This window comes from Gambusia affinis, linkage group LG11 (genome assembly GCF_019740435.1).
Source record: "Gambusia affinis linkage group LG11, SWU_Gaff_1.0, whole genome shotgun sequence".
Lineage (NCBI taxonomy): Eukaryota > Metazoa > Chordata > Actinopteri > Cyprinodontiformes > Poeciliidae > Gambusia > Gambusia affinis.
Genome location: NC_057878.1, coordinates 10,631,424 through 10,656,419, shown reverse-complemented (window position 1 = coordinate 10,656,419; position 24,996 = coordinate 10,631,424). Strand labels below are relative to the sequence as shown.

General features: G+C 36.4%; 1 long non-coding RNA gene across 2 annotated transcripts in view; it reads right to left on the bottom strand.

Moving 5' to 3' along the window:
- Positions 1–6,435: 6,435 nt before the first annotated feature.
- LOC122839272 overlaps positions 6,436–24,996 on the bottom strand; it is a 36,760-nt gene continuing 18,199 nt past the window's right edge. The window contains exons 3-4 of one of the 2 annotated variants that reach the window (XR_006372014.1): positions 12,200–12,277; positions 6,436–7,122 (exon numbers count right to left, since the gene is read on the bottom strand). This is a non-coding gene — a long non-coding RNA (uncharacterized LOC122839272). Of the gene's footprint in view, positions 7,123–10,822; positions 10,925–12,199; positions 12,278–24,996 lie in introns of those variants that run through there. The other variant, XR_006372015.1, reaches the window with a different exon arrangement.

The window sequence follows — 24,996 nt, the reverse complement described above, 5'->3', positions numbered from 1 at the left end:
CTGCCAGATGCTCAAGTTCTCCTCCAAGCTTCAGGCTGATTACGTTCCCTGCACCTCTATCACTGTTTTGTTTTTATGCCAACTTCAATTGTCCGATAGAACCCCAGAGTTAGACAGGAGAAATGCGTCGCGTGAAATAATCATAGAGCCAGTTTTTTTTTCTTTTCTTTTTTTTTTTTAAATGACGTTTGAAAACTTTGCCAAATTGCACCATAATACGTAAGCAAGTCCAGAAGAGGAAGAAGTAAAACTGGCCTACCTTCAGTTCGGTTCCAAAATGGTACGACGCCGAGTGTCAGTCAGCGGGGAAGACTCTGGACATCACAACTCCCGGTTAGTAGAGGAAAAAACCGTGCGCGTACAGTGGCTGCAAGCTGGAGGTGATCTGTGTCTCTGCGAGGTCACCCATTCAGCCAATCGTCCGACTGTAATTCAAACAAGAATGAAGGTTTGCATATGCCTCTGTCCCCCTTTTCTGTTCTTTATTTTTTGGGGGAGAAAAAGAAAAGTGCACTGGGCGCTTTCTAGCGCAGATGTCACTTTGCGCTCTTGGAGATAAACGCAAAGACCGATGAAAAAAAAAAAGAAGATTTTTCTAGAACCTAAGAAAGATTATTTGACAACCTCAACCCCTTCCTTTTTTAAAAGACAACAAAAATATCTAATAGCTGACTTCTGCGCTATCTCGCCGAATTAGAAATCCACTCTTGTGTGCTTCCTGAACACCCTCGTTGGTGCGATCCCCGTGGACACGATGGGGGGTGGGGGGGAGAAAAAGAAATGTATGGATATAATCGCCAGATCCAATGTGTGTGTGTGTTGGGGGGCTGAGGGGGGGTTCCCTCTACAGCTCCAATGCTCACGATGAGAGTAGTCTCTCCCCGGTCCTAGTGCACCACATACCGTCCCTGCTGGTTCTAACGCACGCCGCCGCTGCACCTGCAATCTGTCATCCCCATCGATTAAGCAGTGAAATGGACGAGGGGAAAAGAAATTCCAGTAGACATCTATAACTCAACTCAAAGCCCCGACGCTCAACAGAGGACGGATGGACGTGCAGAGCTGGTCCTCACTTGTTGGTAGGACGGAGAAGATTGAAAAGCGAGAGAACGAGGGAAGAGGTAGAGAGAGGGGGGACGAGAGCAAAACGGAAAACGGGAGAGAGAAGGGGTTTAAAACAGGGGCGGAGCTAGATACAAAGCAAGACTTTGATTTTTTAAATTATTATTATTTTATTTTCAAAATGCATCTCAATGATTTAGAGTGCTTTTAAATAGTTTACGTATTTTGGTACAAAAACTCGTTTTACTCAGTGAATTCTTTAAATTTTTATGATTATGGCTTGCAGCTAATGTGCACAGGACAATTCTGCTTCTCAAAAATTGTAACTATATTAGACAAATAAAAAGGGATTTAAATTTTTTTTTAAAAAAGAAGTCTAATGTTGTGGTCATATTGTTTAAAAAAAAAGTTGGATGTTCATAGAGTGATTCGTCCTAGCATAGGGAAGATGAGTTGAAAGGAAAAAGGATATATGTAGGGAACAGGATGGAATACGCCTTGAGAAAATAAACAATTCAAGCTAAAAGAAAAAAGATTTGGGGGAAATTACAAGGCATGGATTGAGGCTGGATTTGAAGCTACAAGTGTCATATTTGTTGTTGGCAAAAACCCAAATCTAGAGCAAACATTGGTTGAAAAATCTGAACTTTAATAAAATAATAAACTTACAGAGACGGTAGCAGCATGAATCACGAAAACACTTAGACAGGTTGACATAAGGATAATCCGATGTTTATCCTTATGTTTATCCAGGTTCATGGCTGGTGAGGCACTGACTTAATCAAAATTATAAGACCCCCTGCAAGTTATTGTTTACATACGGAAATTTCAGGCATACGGACAACATAGAAGAGCAAAAAGACGATACTTTCACATGCCATTCATAGCCGCGCTGCCAAGGTACAATAATTCCTTTTACTCAATGAAACTTGGAAATATAGATAATATTATTTAGTGCTATGCTTTACAGCAAAGGGAAACACATTGAAGTACAACTAAAAACCACCTTTGTCTCCCTCTCTGTATCAGCCAAGCAACACGTAGACTCGTTGCGTGTAGCTTCACTTATTTAGTGTTTCGTTAGCTTGCTGTTTCTTACTCTGCAGACTCAGTCACAATGTCTGGGATCATGAGCGCCCCCTGCCATGAGGCAAGAAAACTGACTGCCTCGCCTCGAGTCTGTTCTCTGCCGTTTCTGATCGCTCCTCAGCACACGAATCACGTTACACACACAGTTTGTGACAAAAAAAACACTGTACATTATATAGATGATATAGTTTATATATTAAATGTTTTTTTTTTTTTTTTTTTTTTTAAATAGAGGAGCATGCTCTTATAGAATGGCAGACAGTGCAGTTAGCCAGAGGTTGCGCAATCCCAGGTGAGGCTTCGCTTCTGAGCATTTGAATGGGAAATTGCGAAAATTTAGCAATTCTGAAGAAAAAATAATCAAAATTAGTAAAGCTAAATGCAAAATAAATACTTTACAGTACAAATTTATCATTATATTATTCTTCCATGATGACAGGTGAGACTGCCTCACCTGCCTCCCCTGACCACACGTCACTGACTGAGGCAAGGGTGGAAATGGCAAAGCAATTAGGAGAAATAAACATCCATAACTGAAAACACAAACACCTCATGGATCATGACAATTCTCTATATCCATTAATATGAAATTCAAGTAAAGTGAATGTGATTCAGTCAGTCAACATTTGTTTGTAAAGTAAATTGTGATATTTTCCATCTGACACTACTTAGTTATAAACTACTAAAATAGTTAAATTGTTATAGGATAATCATTTAAAGATGGGTGATGTTATCAATTTTTAGTTTAGCTGTATTGATTGAATTCAGTTTTGGATCCCAACAGTCTTTGCAATTTTAGGGACATTTTCTATTACAAGTAGCTGTCGAAAAACCACATATCACTTTGAGTTTATGTTTTTTATTAATGAATTCCAGAATAGTGAGTTTCACACTGCTGCAAGTATACACACAAAGTATTTTCAACTCAAACTAAAAGACTGCTGTGTTTCAGACTGACAACACAGGACATCTGGATCTGTGGAGAAAATACCTCCAATCATTCAGCAGTACAGAAGCCAGTTACCATGGAGATTCTGGTTGCAGGCTGGTGGGCAGTAACCAAAGAGTTACTCTGATTTTTTTTTTTTTTTTTTTTCTGGTGGTGGGGGATTCCCATTTTCATTTGGCACTTTATGGGTTGTAGACAGCATTGCTCCCCTCCCAAGTGTTGCTTAAACTCCTAATGTAAAAAATGAGGCACTGCTTAATCAATCATGAGAATTATTTAAAAGCTCTACGTTATAGCTAAAGGTCATGTCTATCATCTGTGGGTAATTACACATTTTTCATCTGGATTAGGCAAAGATGCCGATACAGATTTGATTGAAATGCAATTAGTAACCCTCAGATTATAATTCTTGACAGTACAACTTTGTGCTGTTCTGTGATGGAAAATCAAAAAAGAAAGAAAAAAATACACTGAATTTGTACTTGCAACACCTTACAGAGGTAGTTCAGGGTTTTTTTTTCTTATTATTTGTAATGCTTCAACTACATTGATGTGTTTATGTGTCACCATGAGGACACATGCCTTACCTTGTCAAATCTTATCAGAACCTGTGTCCTCTATAAAATATATGAGGAAGATGAGAGCTTCCTTGTATAACCGCTCTCGCCAAGGGCCCAGGAAACTAGTCACAGACGTTTCTGCCTCCACAGTTTTTCTTTCAGAACGTGAGTGGGTACCTGACCATCATTCTGCCTGCAGAAAATATACAGGCTGCCTGATATGACATTAATCCTCCTCTTCGTTTGTCCTAGGGAAAAAAAAACTCACTCACTCACTCACTCACTCACTCACTCACTCACTCACTCACTCACTCACTCACTCACTCACTCACTCACTCACTCACTCACTCACTCACTCACTCACTCACTCACTCACTCACTCACTCACTCACTCACTCACTCACTCACTCACTCACTCACTCACTCACTCACTCACTCACTCACTCACTCACTCACTCACTTCTTTCGTATTAGGTGGAAAAATGGTCCATGAGTGATGCCATAGAAACTAAGAGGAGATCACATGACTCAATCACATCTCACTCCCACACTTCTTCTCTATTATTTATTTATTTTATTACCAGCAGCTGCATTGTTTAGTCTCTCTCTCTCTCTCTCTCTCTCATCTCTACTTTTCTCTGTCTGTGACAAAATGCTCACTGCTACATTCGGAAATGTTTCATGATTTCAAACCGGGATAATCTGTACTTTAATAAGTAATATCTTGATTTAGAATCATTTCCCAATTTCTACCACCGTAAGAGGAAAAACTCTGCAGTTAGATGTGATCAGATAAAGAAACATTTATGTGTTAGCTTTAATTAAAAACTGTAGGGCAAAATTAGCTGCAGGCCACACAAGAACAATTGCAGCAGTTGATTTGTGAGATTGCTCCACTGAAGGTGTTTATAAATGGATTCTATCTGAAATGGGCTTTTTTAACGGAACATCAAATGTTTCACTGCAAATATTTTTGAGTTCAAACACTGTGAATCTTCCAGCGATTCTTCAAAAAACTAAGTGTACTTGCTCTGATGATTTATCAGTCGAAAGTGTGAATCTTTGTGTTGACATCGGAGCCTTACACTTTCATTTACATGTGCACCTCTAATAAATTAGACTATCAAAAGTCATACAAAGTCACTTGAGTAAAGTTTTTTCATTGATATAACTGAATTTTGGGGTTTTATGTTAGCTGTAATAAAAGAAGTATTTTAACAGTGCGATGTGTGGTGAAGCTTTGACTTCAGCCTCAGTCCATGTCTTGTGCTTCTCTCTCAAACCTTTAAATTGGCTTTGCTTTACAATCCTCTCATGGTTGCAATTATCCATATTGCTTGCACCCCCTTTTCAAACACACTTTTTCTTTTCACAGACTTTTCTAATCATTTGCTAATCATCACTCTGTGAACAGCCAGTTTCTTTAGTAATGATCTTCTTTTTTTTCCCTTGTGGATAATGCAATGACTGCTGGACATCTGTCAAATTAGAATTATTCTTTGTGATTGCTGTAACAATTACATAGCATTTTCTTTTCTTTAAGAAAATTAATGTTTCAAATTCCCTAATAACCTGAATTTGAGGTTTTTATCAGCTGCAAACACATGAGCAGTCTCGTCATAACATTTTTGTTATTTACCTTTTCCACTGGTTCTAAAATGTTGGAACAATTATGGGAAATGTTGGTAATTTTTAGTCCTAACAATACTCAGCCTCCATTTATAAGGTCTTTCCACCTATTAAAAGGAATTGTTCCTCTCCACTTTTGCCACATGCTTGTCCAGGAGGAGGCATGACTGCAGTATTAATGACTTACTAAATTAAATAAGCTGTGCTATTTTAGACAGATTACACATTCGACACAAACTGTCAGTACTGCACCATTAGGATTGAACGGGGCTATGTGTAATGCAAACGCGTCTTATGTTCCATCACACATACAAGTGAAGAATAAGTGATAAAGGAAGCCTGTCTTTTCACCTGATTTCCTCCAGTAAGGGTTCACAGAGGGCGAAAGATTAAAGACGACCTCACCCAAACCCCCAAATAAATCAGTGTGGTGGAAAGGTAAGCCGGTGCTGCTGCCTAACAGCAAAAGAAAAAGCACAAGAATCAATTTCTAACTTGGCTCTTTCTCTGCTGAGTTCCCATGGAGTTTGTTCTCTTTGTACAAGTGGGGGTTTGTTTCTCCAGGTGAAACGGCTTCATTTGCGGTAACGTGCAATTATTTGGTGACGTTTTGTTTAGGATTCATTGTAAATTACTGGTCTATATAGGCTGTGCCCCACCTCCAGTCACCCTACAAAACTTGAATGGCATAAAATGGGTATAAGAAGCAGAAACCTGACACCTTTCTTCTTAATTGAAACTCATGGCTAAGTACCTGACTCTGATCTGTTAATAAAAATCCAACACTTCCGACCTGAAGGGTAATGGTCTAAAACTAACTGCATATGTATACAGATACATTAAAATCCAAACTCACTATTCTTATACACAACCATCTACTTGTTGTTTACAGTAATCAGTTTTGTGAGCTTCTATAGGCAATAGTACTGTTTTATAACACAGTATTCATATTCCTTGAACTTTACTATTGTAAATTTGGAAAGTTAAATATAGGTCCATCTCTGTAAATTGGAATGTTTTGAAATGTGAAATTATTTCATCTCTTGGAATCAAAAAAGTTAGACTTATTCCTCACACAGAATCATATAACATTTATTTATTACATTTCATTTGGACATAGACCCTAATAGGTCCTTAGGTCCAGAGGCCTTCTGTGAATCCCACAGTTTTGTTCTTAGGTCTAATGGTTAATGGGCTAATTTAGATGCATATTTTTTGTTCAACCACCACGTATGTGTTTATTCTGATGTGTGAGCTTTCCAGCTTCTTTTGTGTGCCACTGAGTTGTATCACACACGTATATACATATTTTCTGTCTGTCTGCATATATCAAAAAGATGCAGAAGTGCATCTTTTTGAGTCCCATCGGGTGCACCAAAACCATATCTTGTGTTATCAAATAAAACATGCATTTTTGTTGAGAAAACTAAAAGATCAGTAAGTATTCCAATTGTTAGATGAAAGATTTAAAACAATCTACTTTTATGATGATCAACTTTGCATACATGAAGCAGATTTCCAATCAGACTCGCTGCTTCCTCAGTTTTGAGCTAATTTTTTCTCGTGAATTAGAATTTTGCCTCCCGGCAAACACACACATTGGAGATGGACAAACATACACACACAAGCAGATGTTTCGCAGAGTGTGCTGACTGATACATGCCCACTGCCTAATTGCAGGTTTATGAAATCTCCAGGTTTCGGGTGCCAAGCAGCTTCCAAATAGATGCCAAGCGGTTGCCGTGACAGCAGGTCGTGACCTTCTTGTAATTGTAGAGATGAAGCCATTTTCCCTTGCTCATCTGGTATGTAGATTTGTGCCAGCATAAACCACTGGCAGCAGGGAAAAGGAAACACAGTCAAATTAAATAAAAACAGTATAAAGGAAAAAGACAGAATATCGAATTTGTTTTTATCAGGGTTTTCTTTTTTGTCTGGGCAGTGTAGTCAACTAATACTGAAGCTGTCAAAATACACTACCAATCTCTATCCTTGAAAAAAATAATTTCCCAGTCAATGTGAAGAAAAAGATATTTCTCTGGTATTAAAAAACCTGGACTTGTGCATCCTTGTCATTATTTGGACAGTTTCTCGTGCGGATGCTGTGATAAGCTCTGAGGGTGCCTGGAAGAAAGCCATCTTGATCAAAGCAGCATATTTCCACACTACAGTGCCATGACCTTTGAAGCTGACTGGCTAGCTCTGATGTCATAATCTGAAAAGGCATCAGTGTCAGATTTTCACTTGATCATCTGGTAAAAGTTGACATCGGTCAAATTGTGTGTCCTCCGCCCGCTTTTGCCAAACAAGGCAGTAAAGACTATGTTGGAATAGAGAGTGGATTCAGATTGTTTGGTGATGTTTCTTTTAAGAAAAAGGGCAATATTGTGAACATTTTTCACCGTCTCAATGACCCCAGTGCTGAGAGCTGCTTTTATAAAATACTTTGGTCAAAGAAGTGAATGCTTGTTTAAATAGTTTTGTTTCAGAAGGAGAAACTGTTCAAAATCTCGAACAGGTCCAGAAAGCAATTCATAAATCAGCAAATGAACTGAACAAAGCATCGTGTTGAAAAATGAAAAAAAAAAAAGAAAGAAAAAAATCCTTCATATTTTTATATATAAATTTGCAAATTGTATTGAAAAAACACCAATAATAATCTCACATAAACTTATTCTTTGTTTTGCATTAAATGAATATTATGTCTTGGTTCAACACACAAAGTTTATACCTGTACAGGAAGGATAACCATTTTTATCATATTGTTTTTATGGCATGATAATGTTGCCTTTTGAAATAACTTTCGAATTGCCGTGTTTGTGTGTTCTTCCGTCAGCTCAGAGACATGTTAGCACCATTTGTTAGTCTCATTAGGTGTTCCCATTTCATCTGAATTATACATCAAGCAGTCAATCGAGAGCCTGCATCTGGAGCCACATGGGAATGTTACTGACAATTCCCAGTTGAGGCTTTTCCTTTTAATCAGAGGACTGAAGCAGGATCTGCATTTTTCCATCTAAAGAAATCCACTGAAAGATGGAAGAGTATAGAAAGATGGCAAGATATGAGGAAGCCTCATAGGTGGAACAATGTGAAAGTTTACAACTTACAACACTAAAGAAAATACATCTGTCTGGGTTTTTACAAATGCATTTTTAAGGTTAGCTGTTGATTCATGTGTTTGGAGACTTCATATTTGGAACATAGCCTACAGGCAAAATACTGCAAAAGAAAACTGTTAACTGTTCTGAAAAGCATTTGAACAAAATGTTGTAAGTATATATATATATATTATATTACTTGGGTTTCATGATAGTGCCTTTGGTTGCACTGTTACCTTGCAGCAAGAAGGTTCTGGGTTTAAATCTTGGCTTGTGGTCTTTCTGAAGGAAGTTTGCATGATCTGCATGTTCTGCAGCAGGACAATAATTTGTAGCACACAAGCAAATCAAAATTTATTCAAAAAAATGAAGTAGAAAATTGGCCGGCCTAGTCAAAGTCTTCTCCTGAGCTTGATTGAGATACTGTGAAATGAACGAAAGCAGGCTATATAGAAATGAGAGCAAAATTTTCTCCAGTGACGTAAAGGACTCATTATCTGTAATCCTAAAGGTTTGATGGCAGATGTTGTTGCCATAGGAAGCAGAACCTGTTTGAACTCTTTTTTTTAATCTTAGAATGATGTTAACATTTGTTTTAGGATCTGCATCATTTATGATGCAGCATAAAAAAAGAAAAGAAAAAACAAGCCATCCTTACATGCCACATATTTTTATGTAGCAAATTATTTCCCACTGGCCTGGACAACCAAAGAAAACATTGCACTGTGCTTGTATGTTTGAGCACTGAAAACCCTGCAGAGATCAAGCAACATTCACCGAGCTGGAAAGTGATTCAAACTGAGATTTTCTTTTCAGTGTATAGACACGCATGTATAGAAATGCTTGTCTATCCACTGACATGCATTTCCACACTTTCTCACACTGAACAGTACAGCAGGTGTGTCAGCGGTGGTTAGTGTCTGTCTAGCCCAAGGACACTTGGTTGAGCCACTCAAACGTCTGCTCTTTGGAGAGAACAGGGATGTTTCCTGAGTTACAGTTACTGGTTTTGTCCTTGGGGGCCCACGGAAGATGTGTCTTTTCTCATACAGATTTATTTCTATCGCTTCTAATTCAAACTTAAGCCTGGAGGTCTTTTATGACAAGATTTTCTTGGTATAGATTTTAAACTGAAAGCAGAACACATTACCAACTGCCATTCAATGTTTTTCTTTTACAAAATTAAACCAGGATTGTTTTTTGTCGCTGGAAGTTGTCATTATAATCTCAAAATGTACAAGTCCTACAACCATTGAAAACAAGCCTTTTTTCTTTTTTACAAGTTGGCCTTTTTTCAAGTTTGCTTGTAGATGTTTCAGAGAATAATACAACAAATGTATGCATTGCAAAAATGAGCTGTTATGCTGAAATTTTCATTATAAGTTGGAAAGTATTAACAGTAAATATAGTAACGTTTAACATAAGTTATGATTCCACATAATGTATGTTATGTTAAAAAAATATTATTCTAATTGCTTCTAATATTTGGGAAAAGACAGCATGTATTTAACCACGTTCCAATATTAAGTTTGATATCTTGCATACCTGCTTGTTAGTTGTAGCAACAAGCTAAAAATAATACGCCTGTTACTGTACAGTTTTTAAGTTGCATGCTTTAAATCCAGATGTAAGAATCCAAAGCATTGCACCTCCACTCCTCTGCATGGATATTTGTTTATAATGGAACAAATAATGTAAATGCGCTCCAGTGTTACTCTATTAGGGCAGAGTGATATTGCCCTGATAGAGTTTTTTTCAATGACATTTGAGAAACACTTGCATAAATTATAAGCAGTGGACCGTGATTCTGGTAAGAGTAAATTATGTTCCTGCATTGTCTTAACGATGACCTTTAAATGGCCTCACTTTTTATCTTACTACTTTAAGCAAGCACTCTGTCTAAACTGATGAATATTCACTAACATCGGCATGCTTAATGCTTGAAATGGCTCACACACTAGGGAGTCATTGTAATCTTTGGATAAATTTTCTGCTAAAGAATATTTTACAAGTTGGGAACATTCAAACTGTCAACAGAGAAAGAATTTTTTATTTTTTGTTTACAAAGTCCAATATGTAAGCCTTTTTAAAATTTGTGACCTTGTTATTTGTCTTCACACATTTCTCAACGTACTTCTCTTGTGCTTTGCAAATTATCTTTCAACACAAGGTTACATAACACAATTGTCCTCTTTAAAACATCCGCTTTGTTAGAAAACAATTATCCCCTCCTTACGCCTATAGTGTTGATTTACATAGAAATTGATGAGCCACAATTGATGCTTTAAAGCTAAGTTCAGGCACCAAGGTTAGCCAGGAGTCAGTAATTAAGGAGGTCCTCTAAGTGCGTCAGTTTTGCAGGCAAATATTCATCCACTCAGAACTGAAAATGTAAATAAAATCTAATTCATTCCAGAATATGCCTGCAGGATTTTAATATGTAAAATTGTTACAGACAGCAACGCATGGTGCGGGGGGCTGAACGTGGACCTGGTCTCCTTGCCTCTAACTGCTTCTGTCTCTCTGAAGACAAACTAAGAAAAAAGAATTTGCATTTAATTTTGCAGAGATGTTCCAAAGAGGCTACCGACTCCCAAATCCACCAACTCAGTTGACTAGCATTTCAACCCTAATTCAAACCATCCGATGCAAACAAAAATAAAAGATTTTCCGTGAACTTTTTAGCAATTATGAATAGCTTTCAGAAACAAGGGCATATATTGTTTGAGTCATTTGAAAGACAGAAATGGTAGTAGATGGATTCAATATTTTTAAACCCAAGTTTTAAATCCCAAAGGGCTGTACACCATCAGCCTTAGCCCTTTATTTTTCTCTTTTCTTGCGTCTGTCACAGCAGTCGTCCACAACGTCTTCATGATATTGACACAGGGACGTAACTGGAGATTTTCACGCCATGTGTCTTCATTAAATTAGGTTTTAATCCCAGGGAGTCTCACTTGCCCAGCTCTTCTGCTGAAATAGACTGCTGCACGGACCAATTTAATCCACTCTGACCCTATTTGAATATATATATATATATATATATATATATATATATATATATATATATATATATATATATATATATATATATATATATATATATATATATATATATATATATATATATATATATATATATATATATATATATATATATAAAGACTGAATTATGTTGCTGAGATTTGGAATTCGTACCGAGAAATCACAAAAAGATTTTGGTCACATGAAACTGAAGGTATTTGTAAGTACATGTCTTCATTTTAGCTCAGACATTAAGTGTTATACAAGATGAAGAAATGGCAAGTCTTTATGAAAAAAAGCTTAATACGTTATCAAAAGCGTTAAGAAAAGAACTACAGCACAATCATCACCATCGTCTACTGATTTCGGCTTGTTAGTTCAGATCTCTATGTAGAATGAAAGGCAGTTTTGAAGCACTCATTAAATATTCTGTTAAACATTACTTCCACTATATAGTGCATTACAAATCAGTCATGGGACACTGCAAATGTAAATGCAGGAGCAACACTGCAGCAGCTGGCATGAACCATCCCACACTGAGGCCTGTCTCTGTCAACAGATGCCCTCAGACACTGTGATAAAAGCTCTCATAAGAAAACCGTATCTGAGATTTAAATTGGTCCGAACTGGCCACTTAATGCTTGCCATTAATCTGTGGGATCCCAAGGCTAGCTGTCCTGACTATCTGCCAGGTATCCTTCTTGTAGTTGGGGCTCATGTCTTTTCATCATCTTGCTTCTCTTTGATATGAATTAAACTGCACTTATCCAGTCAGAATGACATACCAGTTTTTGAAGCTGTCTTGATGAGGGGGATCAGTCATTTGATGTCTCACTCAGCTCTGGCATGCAGTTTGATGTCATCTGTGTTGGAAAAATGACTGTGCGTAAGAATGCTCTGCTTTGATACATTTCAGAGATATAATACTTTTGGGAAACCCCCCGCCCCCCCCCCCCAAAAAAAACAGAGCACCCCAGCATAATGATTTTTTTTCCATCCTGTGAAACCTTTAGAACATCTCATTATATTGTTTATGTACACACCTAAAGGCACATTTACTTTCCAGGTAACCAAACATACAAGCTTTAGGATTGCGAGACATTTTCTTTAAGATGAAAGACTGCACCCACATGCAGTCTGTGTTCACTTTAATCCTCTTGTAAAACATTAAAGAAATTCTGATAGCATTTCTGATCCAATGTGTGCAAAAATGCCCAAGATTTCAAAGCGTACACAAACTTTCATGTACAGTAGTGCTTAAAAGGAAAGAAAAATATCAGAGGAGTGATTAGTGTAATTTCTATTCCCGTCATCTACAAAAACAAGTGTATCCGCGCGCAAAACTCCAAAAACCCAGCAAGGTTTCAAAAGACACACGGAAGGATAAACAGAGAGCACTATTAGCCTAGAGTGACATAAAGGAGTGTTAGATGTTTGTTAATCATCGTTGCAATGAATGACTTTACATTAATTTGTATAATGATTCATGATATGCTCTGACTGATTTGCTCTGCAGTTATATGTCTGTAATTAGTTGCTGCAAGTCAGAAAAGTCTTAAAATCTGATCATGAGAATGACTTTCTTTAAAAGTTAGAATAGTTTGTTGGTCATCCTCCTTTTAGATATTTGAATCAAAGTCAGTGTCCCATTACAAACATCTTAACATGTATAACAATTCGTGAATACCAGGAGTTTTGTCATCTTATCTAATTGTGGGTTTATCTTAAAATTAGACTTTACAAAATCACTTTAGTAATAGCTACATGATTTTCAAGTTTAATCAGTAATACTTTTATAACAAATTTATGTCAGATCATGATTTCTTAATCATGATCTCAAGTTGTCTCAAGTTGTCTTAAAGACATTTTGAATAATGTCAACTTTGTATTAAAAGTTGACATTTTAATACAACTCTTGTTGCATTAAAATCATATTTATGACATGATTTATTGTCATTAATATTCATGAATACTTCATGAATATTTACTTTATGAATATTTATATTTATTAAGATAGATAGATAGATAGATAGATAGATAGATAGATAGATAGATAGATAGATAGATAGATAGATAGATAGATAGATAGATAGATAGATAGATAGATAGATAGATAGATAGATAGATAGATAGATAGATAGATAGATAGATAGATAGATAGATAGATAGATAGATAGATAGATAGATAGATAGATAGATAGATAGATAGATAGATGTCTAAGGCCTAAGGTCCTATCTTTCAGTTTTGCAGTATCTGATATGTTTCTCCTGACTTTATATTTCACCAGCCTGCTTAGAAACATTAAAATCTGATCATGAAATCAACTTGTCTAAAAGTTAGAATAGTTTGTTGGTCACCAGTTTTCAAGTTGTTATGCTATTCTGAGAAATAAGTATAATACCCACTACCTAGCGACAGATCTGCAGAAAACTTTAGATTCGTTTGGTTTTTTAAATAGCAGAAAGAATATTTCTTGCAGGTGTATTTGAAAAGAAAATAGTAATATTTCTGAATAGACGGTATGAAAAAACCCACCGTCATGTACACTTTGTTTGGGGTTTACAAGTTATTCACTATCTCAGTGAATAATCCCTCGGTTTTTCTAGATGAACTATCGAAACTGATGCAGCATCCTTTCCCAATTTCAACTCCAAATCCCCAAATGAACTAATTATTTTACTGATCTGGGAATTCAAGTCTTTGTTTGTTGTCCTATTTTCTTTACATTTGTAGCAGTTTACAACAGTTGGCCAAAAAATTTTTTATTTTCTTCTCAATACCAGCCTTTGATAATTTAAGATCAACTAATTGTTCCAAAGTCTAATGCACATAATCATTCAAGCACAAAACCAAAACATAGGAAATATGACTGAATGAAATCATTCTGCTAAACAATGTTTTTATACAACCAACCAAAGTACTGGAAACTGTTTCCACTAAAACATTTTTATAACTTTTATGTTTCAATTTTACAGCTGCCTGCAAGCAATCAAACCACAACCATCTGCATGATTCGGTTTTCTTATTGTTCAGAACATTCATTGTTTGGGAGTGGAATGTCATCGGATATCTATCTGTTCTTCTGCTTTTTTCTTTACTATTGACAGTAGGAGGTACAGTAAAAACATAAACTGACAAAACTGATGACAGGGAAGAACATTTCAAATTCACAGGAGTACAAATGTACACACAAAAGCAAAAATACAAGCAAATATATCTTCAATCTTCAGGGTGGAGCCACATTTCTATCAACATTGCATCTGATGTTACATTGCAGATATAACTGCCTGGAGTGTCAGACCCACTCTTGGCAGTCAGGCACAATAAGACGCAGCATGTGAGAGAAATGGTGAAATGCATCACTTACCTGTTGGTTTAGTTAAATACATGATCAGAAGCATCAATCAGCCTTTATAGATTTAGCTGTGTTGGGTGTCACTAGCCTCCTTCTCCTTTTGTGAAAAGATTAAAATATAGCATAACTTCAACCCAAAATTTTGATGTCAAAATTCACCCTGCAGTTACCTTGGTTAGCATAATTTACCAAAAAGATCAACTTTGAGTCAGTTGTTATGTTTTCATATAGGGAACATATACTCTGTTTTGGTTTGTCTTTTATCCTCAATTATTGAAACTATCATTTGAAAAATGATGATTTCTGGCTTTTTAAATTTACTTGACCATTTATTATATACTTTTTTTTTTTATCTGAAATAACCTTTCAATGCAAACATATCAGCCTCTTATTCTATCTACAGCACTTTTTTATCTGTCAGCTGTCCGCTACTGACTCATTTGTTTTTTTTTTTGTATTTGCCACAAGATGAGGCACATATTATAGCTATTAATGACAGATTTCCTGTGCAGTATCAAAAGTCAGACTTTTGCTTTTCAGATGCTGAAACAGAACTGGTGACATATTTTAAATGCATCTCTTTGCACCCTTTGGTAATTCCCAAACAACAGCTTGAGTAACAGTAGACCAATAGATTATTGCAACATGGAAAAAATCTAAGCTGCTTGAGAAACAGCATTGTAGAAACTATACAGTTCCATAATGGCATAAAGCTAAATAGTGACTCTCAGTTAGCTCAAAATGTTCATGTCAGTCAACACTTACACAATAAAGGTCCATGTTCATGTGCAAACCAATGGAAATGGGATCATAAGTAACCCTTTTGCTCCAATACATCTAACTGGCTGAGGATTCTGCACGACTTCTGACCTTGAAAACTCCTTCCTGAATGAAAGTTTATAAAATGGTGATGTCCACCTCCACTCGGCAGCCCACACAGCCAAACCTTCGCAGCAATTTATGTAACCAGACAAGGAACGGAAGAAAGGCAGAAACACAGAGAGGTGGCAAGAAAGAATAAAGATCATACATGGCACAGAAAAAATTACATTCAAACTCTTATTAACTCTCATAGTGCTGTGTAATCTCATAATTAAAAATTATGTCAATTAGGGTCGTATCAGAGGATGAAGTGGACAGATTTGTAAATTCATCTTGTTTGCCTCCAAGTATTAAAATGAGCCCTCAAAAAAAAAAAAGGATTTAGAATAGGTAGAAGGTAGGTAGAAGACTTAGATTGACAAACATTTAAGAGAAATGAAGTCTAGTTTTAGACTAAAACATGACTAAAACAGAAATAAAGAGCATATCTGGGTGGAACTATTTTCAACTGTGGATACGCATATTTGTTACATAATTGAATAAATACACAATCATACAGCACATGTAGAATTGATTTCAAATATGCGTAAGTGTCTGTTGATTACATTTCACCAAATGGTACGTAATGGCCAATTAATGTCATCACTGTGTCTGATGGACGACTGCATGAAAGAGAAATCTATATCGGGCTCCAACTAAGCAGGTAACTCAAGTGCTTTGTTGATGGAAAATTCTAAGAGGAATAATATGTTTGCATTTTTTCTCAACAGAACACTGTTGAGCTCAAAACAGTTTGCGTGTTCTGTTTTGAACACTCAAACTTGTTCAAAACGGACTATGAAGAAATGACCCAAGGCTTTCCAAAGTTTAAGGTAATTTCCAGTCCCACTTAGTGGGTTCCAACACAAACCTATTTTAACTCACAGTCTGAATGGTGACAGGGGTGTTGGGATATGGGCTAAATGCCAGACCCATCTCTGCCCGAGGAGATAAACTCAGTCTCTCCACTCATGGTCTCTTCACTTACTCCTCAAACACTCCTAATGATCCCACTGCGGATGAAGTGAGGTAGTGTGTGTGTGCAGTCGTAGAGTATGTCGCTTTCCAAGAGTGGAATACAGATAAATTTTTCTACTGTACTTAGGAGCTCTTATTTTACTGAAAATATTTATTTTGGGGGAAATAAGAATTTGATCCTAGTCTATTTTGTACGTTTGTCTAGACAATAAAATATACATCTTAAAAAGATATTGGAGAAGAATAAAAATATTACAGTGAAAAGAATCACAGGCAAGCTGTTGAGATAAATAGGTTTAAGCGCATATGTATTATAGGCTCCAGATTTAAATGTAAAACATAATACACTACTTACTACTGAACAAGAATTGTGCAGTTGGTGAATTTTCCAGAAAAATTATATATTTTTTCATTGGTGGTAAATCTATTATAATACATATTAATAACAAATAATATTAATGTTTATAAAACATAAGCTCTTTTGAAATTCTGCATCTGTTTAGACGCAAGAAATTTACAGTTTGTACATTTTGCAAAGTAAAAATCCGATGTTTACTTTGTGGCACTTGGTTACCAAGAAACACACTAGTCTCTTAGCAACAGATCAACAACAAATGTTATTGTTCAAAAAAACATAAGATTTCTTCTGCTCTTTTGAAATACCACTTATTTTACACTACCAACTACTTAACTAGAGTTGTGCAGTTGGTGCATTTCCCAGAAGAGTGATTATTTTTTGTCATTGGTGGTAGCTGTATTATAAAACATGTTTTATCATATGTTCTCATATGATTTGCTATCGGAGGCCCCAATAAGTAAATTTGTGGGGGCATCTGATCTGGGAAGATTGGCTGTTGTCAAACATTTTTTCCACATGTGAATATTCACTCTACAATGAAAACCATTAATTTGGTTGAAAACTATGTTTATAATGGTCTTAAATATACCAGAACTAGAACATTTGAAAATAAAATAATTTTCTATCTTTTGATTTTTCATGTATCACATAAAAAAATGTAACATACTATTGACTGGTTAGATACTTTTGATGCATTTGAATATACTAAGCATACACCTACATATATGGTATCAGTAGATACTTTTACCTCCAGTGAAGTGACGGACTAACTTTAAATGAATTCTTTCAGATTCATTGCCTCACCCAAGAGCACATGGACGAGAGTTGACACGAGTTTAATCCAGTGTCAAACGGTGAATTACCATTTTATATCTTGCATGCAGACACCTATAGTAAACAATTCACGAGGTGTGTTTCTAGATGCTTTCAAGCAGACGTCTTTTCACAACCTTGAAGAGAGGTGAGGTGTCAACTCTCTGCGTTTCACTCTTCCAAAGCACTTCAAGATTTGTAAAAGCGGATTTTGAAGTGCAGGAATCATAGTTTCCAGTACATGGAACAGAAATATTGTCTCCACGGAGCCCCAAAAATAGGTCATGCTCTGCTCTCTGATCTACTTCATAGTGTTACATAAAATATACTCTGCTTTCCATCAACTCCCCACTTCATTCGCTCACTTTCACACAGGCATACAAAAAAAAATACAAAACATTTGCAGCCATTTCTTGCTACAAATATAAATGTAAGACATTTAAAGCAGGACCTAAAAATGTGAAAATTCAAAGGATCTATTGTCTAGTTTGAGTGATTTGGGGAATTGTAATGTAGCAGTAAATGTGCTGCTCTGTGAAACAAGACATTTTTTATTTTATCTCATAAATTTAACCTGAAAAGCTTGTCACAATGAATCATGCTGATATCTAACAAGATCATGATGTGAAGTATCTTTGGCCTTTTATCGACCACAACAAAGACAATGTTGCCAACGGAGTGGCAGACGCATGCTTTTCATGATTCTGTCCCTCCTGATTTGTGCTTTGATTTTATAATAAATTCAGATTTGTTTTTCAGCAACTTGCTTCAGACAAGTTCCATCTGCTAATCAAAGCTGTTATTACTGATAACGACTTTGTCTCCTTTTACATGAAAGTCAGTGCAGTGAGTTGTTGGCATTGTCAAAGGACCTTTTGACATTTGTTATTGATTTCTTACCAACATGATGCCATTGACCATCAGCACTTTGATAAACAAACACAGCATGACATCATGGCACTGTTCTACCAAGAAATAAGGAAACTAAGATTGGTGTACTATGATGCAAGATCAAATACACTGACTTACATGTCATTGCATAGGATGTAGTTATGGAAAATTTAATTTGATATCTTAAGATGTTTCTATGATTCCCTCTGTGTTTCTTGTAATCAATTTTTTTCCCCATGTAGACAACTATTTCTTTTTTGTTACTCGGAAAACAAAAAGATTTTGTTTCATGTTGATTTTATGTTGATGAGAAGAAATCCATGGAAATCATAACTGGATTTCCACATGGGAAATGAGTCTTTCCTAAGGCTCCTTTGGGAAAGTAATTCATTTTATTTCTGCGTTGCCAATGAGCAGTCATACGTTCATTTGGCGTAGTCCTGTTGGAAAGCTAATTTTTTGTCAAGAACAAAACTGTTTATGTGTCATAGGCACCCCCCTCTGTGCTCTCAAATGACAAGTGATCCATATGGTAGTGCGCTCCTGTTTTAGAAGCATGTGGCTCCAGATAGGAGACATTTCAATTAAGTTTTTTGGGAAATAATTGAAATCTAAACGACAAACTAATCTCTGCACATTGATTTTCTCATCTCACACTGTAAGTTAGCTGTGTGATGGATTCCATATTGAGTGTTTTGGTTTGTTAAATAATTCCCATTCCACTTTTACACACTGTGTTACATCATCCTACTGAGGAAGAATCAGCATCATTTTGTTGGCATTTTTAATGGTCCCCATCTTAAGCCTCTTCACACGGCCAACTCCAAGAAACCCCTCTCCTTTCCCCTTCCCCTCACTTTTAGACACAGGTTTGATTAAAAGTGTTCGCTTTGTTCTGGCCCCCTGGGGTTAGTGCTATCGCACAGTACCTTTCTGTATGCGTGTGTGTATGTGTACTCACTGTATATGACAGAGAGTGAGTGGAGTGAGGCCCAAGTAGAGTAGAGAGTCTTTGAAGAGCGAGAAATGGGAGGAAGGGTGCCAGAAGCAGATAAACATGAGAATACCAAGGGACAAAATAAACCAGTGAAGTTGAAGTTATTTTACTTAGAATAAGAGGATAGTGAACAGTTTAGGAAAGATAAAACTTTTTCATAAAGATAGATCAGAAGTTTAAATACACTTATCTTTTTATTTTCAGATTTTTTAATATATATATTTTAAGAGTTTTTCAGAGTGGTACGATTGAGCAATATAATTTCAAGGGATTTTTAAAACTAGAATTTTGTTCACAACTTTAAATTTGCTGTACATTTACTCTAATCCACACAGCTTCAAAGTTATACCCACAGGCACAAACATAGCATTACTGTGTCTCAGTAACAAGCAGCTAATTTGCCATTAACAACTTTTGTCATAACTCTGGTTTGATATTAGCCACTCTAACTATCAAAATTGATAGAATACACTTAAAGTCGGGGCATTATGTAAAACAGACTTTTTCATTTTTGGGTGTTTAGTTTAGCCAAACATAACTGTACTGTTAATGTTAATTGTACTCTGTTTAATTACCTGTATTGTGTCTTAATTGGTCTGATCAGTTATGTTTGTTTGTGCAGCCAGTTTATTTGCATTTTTGCCCGAGTTCATTTTTGTTTCTTTGATCTCTTTTATAAGCTCAGATGATCTTTTTGTCATTTATATATCTTTGGGTTAAAATTTAAAAAGAATATATTTTTCTAGCATATCCTGTGACTCCTCCTGTTATTAACTCGGTCCATAACAATTTTGAACTTCTTGTTGTGGTTGCTAACTCTATGTTAAAAATTATCCAAGAACAAAATTCGATTTCAAGCACATGAAACAACACGTGATAATTAAAGCTACAAAAAACAAGAATGCTTGAATGTTTTGAAACCCAGAGATTTAAGTCTTGCATTTAAAAACCATAGGAATCACTCAATGTAACATTTTAGAGAAGGAAGTCTGGCAGCCGCAGCAGCTTCAAGGTTCCTGAGATAGGCCTATAAAGGCTTTCAACACCTGCATAGCATGCTATTTCTACCAAATCCTGCTTTGTTCTCAAACTGGACACAAACTGTCTTCATTGATGTTCTTTGGGATACAATTCTGTCTAGCATCCTCTTCTGTTGGACGTTAGGAGTTCAGTATTTGTCCCCACATTGATCTATAGATAGGCTGATATAAAATCGTGCAATGCTATTCACAGTAAGACTAAAAAGATTACCTGCTGCATTTGTATCTCATTTGGTGACAAAAAACAGATTTCTAAAATCAGTCTCTAAAGTGTAGCTTTGTTTAAATGTCTGTTGTTCTGAAAATGGATTAGGTCACTAAAAACAATTGACTTGTTTCTCAGAGGGCCCAGCTCATTTGTTATTTCCTTCAAAAGTTGTGAACTTGAAATATTGGTTCTTATTTGCCATGATAACTGTGTTGTAAACCACACTTATATATATATATATATATCATCACATATTAGGTCATGATCTATATAAATAATACAATACTTTACAGTAATGTTATGTTTCACGACAAATTAAAAGTAAATCAGTCAAAACATTTTGACTGATTCCATCCTAGTTCATTTCACTGAAGTGCACCTTAAAAATGTCCCCCACTGTAACATCCAGTATCACGTTTCTGATTCTGTATTTGACCAAATTGTGCTACTGCGCCTGGTATCAATGGGCTTGGAAAATCCAGGGTTGTGAGATAATGTGAAGAAAAAAAAAGAACTGAAAGGAGTTTAAATAAAAGCAGAAAAGAAATGAGTTTTTTGGAGGTGGAATGTGCTTGTACTTAATGCAATCCCAACGCAGAGAGCTTCACACTCAGAACATCCTCTTTTGTTAGTGCGTGGCCTTTATGTTACTTAATGCACAACCTACATTTGGATCGGCTGAATCATTCTACTCATTTACATGTTCCCAGTGACCTTCCTTGCTCTCAGCAATCCCACGCATTCCTAAATCCAGAGTTCCGTGTCCACACATGAGAAAGGTGGTGCTGAAGTCTCTCTGAAAATCATGCACAATCAGAGCCTTGTCATAGGCTGACATTGTGTGGGGATAGAAGAAGTAATCCCTGATTGTGTCAGCGCGGATAAGTTCAAAAAACTGTTTTTCTCCTCAGCCTTAAACATGGGGTGATATAAGACTGCTAAGCCATCTCATGTGGGGTGTATTTCCCTTTTTGTGTCCCTTTGGCTTTTCACATTCTACCTTTCCCCGCCTCCCTCTTTTCTTGGCTTTTCTCGCTCAGGCCTATACTCTTTATGACATATATACTTGGCTCTTTGGTGTTCTCTTTGAGCTTTCCCTCCTCTATGTTATACTGCACCTTCCCTTTCTGTGGACTCTCTAACTTCCTATTAGGGCTTTATTTCTCCAGAAGGACTCAGCTGAATACTTTCCATTAGAATCTGTGACAGGGAGATTAGTGTTGTATGCGTGAATATATGTGTGCGTGTGTGTGTTTTGGGGGAAGTAGGGCCCGGAAAAAGGATTTCCAAAGCATTCTTGGTAACGGTAAGACGACAAGCAGGAATGTCATTTTTCTCTAGAGGGGATTGAGTCAGATGTGAAAAAGCCCATGAATTTCTTCATATATTTAAAGACATTATATCTATTTCATATTAGTTCTGTCTCAGATTACCTTCTGGTGTCTGTTTTCTTCTGTTAAATGATTCATGGAAAAGAAACATCCATCCATGCAGGTTTCTGTACAGACTTGTAGGGCCTATAGAGGCCATCAGCCCAGGGACATGTGTGTTACTCAGAGACCAAGAGGTCAACCCCAGAACAGAGATAACACAAACCAGGTGTGACATCTGTTTTAGTGCTATGGCCACTTCCAGCACAGGAGTCCTGCATGTGTACAGGGGTGAAAAACAAGTTATTAGTAAATAAAAACAATAAGTAAGAAAACAGGCACCCCAACATAATTGTTCATTTTGTATCTTTCATTTTTCGTTGTAATAAATTCTTCAGTGTTATTTCAGTTAGTCCGTGCAATTCCACACACAACCTAGCGGTTGTGTGTGTCGCGTTGGTGGCATAGAGAAGATTGAGCACACAAGATGAATAAATCTTCTGGTTGAATGGGAAGGAAGCTTAAAGTGTGTCTCGTCTTTCTCATACCACAGGTCAGTAGAAATATGATTTTATGTACATATATCAGTACTCTTGAAGAGTCGAAAAGGTTCTTACATCGAATGTCAACTAATGAGTCACGTAGTTCGTTTTGTGATTGTTATTGTGTACAAAAATGGGACTTGTTCTGAATGCTAATTGGAGCTAATGCTAGCGGACTTCTAGACGTGTGTGAGCTACCTGAAGAGCTAGCTCAGGGGTGGCGAACACGCGGCTCTCGAGCCGCATGCGGCTCTCGACCAATAAGAATGCGGCTCTTTGCCTGTTACCATATTTTCTATATACTGTGGCTCTTTCCTCGTTTCATGTTTCTTTTCTTCTTTTTTTATATCTTAAACACACTTAAATCCATCAGGGGTTATTAAAAACAAATAATAATATTTTAAAATTAATAAATTAATTTGACAGATTGGGTGGGATTTCCAAAGCATTCTTGGTAACGGTAAGACGACAAGCAGGAATGTCATTTTATATGCATGCAGACCGCAGACTTACCTTCTTTGTAAAAATGGCAAAATGCAAAGCTAAACGAAAATATGATGAACACAGGACATTTCTGGAAGAATGGGAAGATGCTTACTTTTATTGAACGGAATGGCAAATCGCTCTGTTTATTATGCGATACCACGATATCACATTACAAGGCTTCAAACCTTCAGCGTCATATGCTAATATTGACAAGGATTTCCCCAAAGGTACTGAACTACGGAAGCAAAATTGAGCACATTGAAAAGCCAGGTAAAAGACAGTCTCAAATGTTTCAGCAATTGACCAAGCGTGGAGAAGCTGTGACACTTGCATCCTATAAAGTGGCATGGAATATTGCCCGTGCTAAAAAACCATACAACGAAGGCGAGTTTTTAAAACAGTGTTTTGTAGATTTAATTGACATTTTGGCTCCAGATAACAAACAACTCAAAGATTCCATCACTGATCCACTGAAACCAGAATATCAGACATAATGCGCTTGAATCTGATAAATCCCACTGAGATTATCACATCACCTCCAGCAAGGTAGAAACTCTGTGATGTAGTTTGAAAAAGATTGAGCCATCTGACTAAACATGCTTCTGTGTGAATATTTCAATATTGATCAATTTACATACAGGTCAGTAGAAATATGGTTTTATGTACGTATATTAGTACTTTGGGATGAAAGGATGTGTGTATGTGTCTGTCTTGGCAGGTCAGCGCGTGGTGTGGCTCTTGGACTTTCACAGTTAAAGATTTCGGCTCTTTGTGTCTAACTTGTTTGCCACCCCTGAGCTAGCTGAAGGACTGTAGAGTTCATTTGAACTTGTGTTTTGCACTTTTTGAGACAGTTCTCACTCCAAGGACATTATTTTGGTTTGCTTCTTTATGGGTTTGTTACAAAGACCAGATAAGCCATATATTTAGGACATATGTGAAGCTGAGTACCAAGGCACAACATTAAAGGAGTATTGCGCCTTTTTCAGTTTTATATTAAGAGTAGAGCTTGTGAGATGTAAAATATTATTGCTCTATTGAAAAAAACGAACCTTGTTAAAAGCTAAGATGCTTAAATGTTAATATATTTTATTTGTGCTGATTAAAAAATGGTAAAAGCTATAAAAATAGTTATAAGCCATTTCATATAGTCCTTCTTTGATAGTTAAATACACAAGGTCTTAGAAAAGGGGACAAGGTAATGGATTTAAAGCACTAACTTCAAAGTTAGTATGGTTTAGAGAAGTAAAAGCTATTTGTGAATTAATTTTGTCACTTGATGGAATTCATGATGCTAAATGGAGCATGGTAAAAGAATGATTGGTTTAAAGGACAATTACAGCCATTTTTGATGTAATTAAGCCAATGATTCTCTGCCGAAGTATGCGATACCAGGGATATGTTGTATGTGAAGTGTGTTTATAACACAGAAGGAGAATAAATCTTCTGGTTGAATGTGAAGGAAGCTCAACGTGTATGTCTCATCTTTCTCATACCACAGCATCACACATTGAGGGAAGATCATTCTTTACATTACCCTCATTCATCCAAGGTTGCAGGGTAACACATGCATGCAGCATGCAAATGTAGAACAGATGTTTAAAAAAATAGCTCAACAGCAAATTGGTTTGTAATAAGCAATTTGTTTTTTCAAGCATTACTGCTTTTACTCCCAGTTCACA